This window comes from Equus quagga, chromosome 6, assembly GCF_021613505.1.
Source record: "Equus quagga isolate Etosha38 chromosome 6, UCLA_HA_Equagga_1.0, whole genome shotgun sequence".
NCBI classification, from domain to species: domain Eukaryota; kingdom Metazoa; phylum Chordata; class Mammalia; order Perissodactyla; family Equidae; genus Equus; species Equus quagga.
This window is the reverse complement of record NC_060272.1, coordinates 22,517,713-22,520,096: the sequence shown is the minus strand read 5'-3', so window position 1 is coordinate 22,520,096 and position 2,384 is coordinate 22,517,713.

Below are 2,384 nucleotides of genomic sequence, written 5' to 3'. Positions count from 1 at the left end.
AAAATGGTGGCCCAACAACAGAAAACCTTTTGGCAATCCTAGCCCTACTTTATTCAAGTACCACCAAAACAATCATATCCTATTTATGGTTTTGGTAAAGCCAAGTGAGGAGCAGACCTTCAGCCTCATCTGCTTTTTTGATAGAAGCAGGCAGTAGTCAGTTTCCCCCACTGGGTGGTGCAGGCTGACTAACTGGGGGTTGATCTTCCTGTGGAAGTAAATGGTGCTCAAACCATTCCAGGGTAGTGTCAGTAGAGTATAGTGATGAGCTGAGCCTCCACCCCTACTCTATAGCAATGAGAGTCATGAAGTATTATAAGGGGCTAGTTACCACTGCACTTCCCCACCCCCCTACACATGGTCAGCAGGCTCCAACAGTAAGCTGAACCTTCTCATCCACTTGGCATTGACAAGACTGAATTCAGGGCTCCATGATTCAAGGCTAATCAGAACACCACTTGTCCCCACCCCTGTTGTCAGCTGATTGCAATGGGGAGCTGAGTCTCTACCCCTACCCAGCATCAAAAAATGTAAAATGAGGAGATGGGAGATGAGGCTAAATGGTACTTTAATTCTACCCACCTTCTCTGGCACCAGTGGAACTCTGTAAGGAGATGAATTTCTGCTCCTACCCTATAGCAAAAAAAATTGAACAACATAATGAAACAACAGGATCTAATTGATATATAAAGAGCATTCCATAAGCAATAAATAAACTTCAAGGAATTGAAATTATACACTAGACCACAATAGAATCTAACTAGAAATCAATAACAAAAAGACCACAGGGAATTTCCTAGGCAATTAGAAATTAAACAATACTCTACTAAAAAATACATAGATCAAAGTGGTCTCAAAATTTCTCAAAGGAAATTTTAAAAAAATATATAGAGAACTAAATGTAAATGAAAATACAACACATCAAAATAAGTGGGATACAGCTAAAGGCATACTGAGATGGAAATTTATAGCACTAAAACGCATACATTATAAAAGAGGAAAGGTATAAAATCAATAACCTAAGTGTTTACCTCAAGAAACTAGGAAAAAAGAACATAATAAGCCCAAAAGAAGAAGAAAGAATGAAATAATAAAGATTGGGAAGAAATAAATGAAATTGAAAAGGAAACACAACAGAGAAAAAAACCCACTTCTTTGAAAAATTTTTTTATAAAACTCTAGCAAGACTAACAAAACAAAAATACAGAGAAAATACAACTGAAAAATAAAAGGTATGAAATAGAGATATCACTATAGACACTGTAGTCATTGAAAGAACAATGAAGAGATACTAGGGAAAACTTTACACTCATAATTTTGACAACTCAAAAAAACCTACAAATTAACACAACTCAACCATTATGTAATAGACAATGTGAATAGTTTGAAGATATTAAATTTACAATTAGAAATTCTTGAAAAAAAAATCTCCAGGCTCAGATTGCTTCACTGGAGAATTCTGCCAAACATGTAAAGTAAAATTAAGGCCAATTTTCCACAATTTCTTGGAGAAAAATAGTTTGAATCCATAATTATCTCAAAAAGACCCTAGAGTAAATACATAAATGAATCCATACTAATGCCTTCACAAGTACAATATATTACTGAAATGTAATTTTTAACGTTTGATGTGACATGTTTTTTTAAACCCTAGGAAAACCATTTTTATCTACATTTATTAAGAAAACATGCTCTTGAGAACTTTTCACATTTTGTTATGTACATTATGTCATTCCTTCATCATGAGCTCACACAAAATTTAGCAACCGATGCAAACTGATGTGTGACTTGCAAAAAGGAGTATCTGAAACATTTAAACCAAACAAAAACTTTTGTTACAAAAAGTTATTGAAAGGATGGATTTCAAAGATTTTGCTTTTATTCCAGAGTGGAACTGACTCTTTGATCAGCGATTACTTTTTAATGATTTTTCTTTCTAACCTTTAATGTTACACATTCATTTTTATTCCAATAATTACAAAATAAGTCTGTTAAAAGCTTTTAATTGCTTCAGGATGACCTTGTGCAAATAATCCCCTTTGGATGTTACCTGTCAGTGTCCATAATCCTGCCTCCACACCAACGATTTCAGTTCATTTAATATTTGGCCATGATATTTCAGATATCTGCAGCATTTTGGTTCTCTTAAAAATGAACATTGTTCTATTTGGTGCTAACTTTTCTTTCTTTTCTAAAATGTCTTATGAATGGTGTGTATAGTAAAATTATCATAATTATGTGAGGTGAACGACATCATTTTTGTCTTTCATTGAAAATCAATTTTGTCTTCCTGTTGACCAGACCTTAAGTTTTACTTACTCTCATTCTAAAAAAAAAATCTGATATCAAGCCAAGCTTAGATGAGATGCCCTGTGAAGTAATCA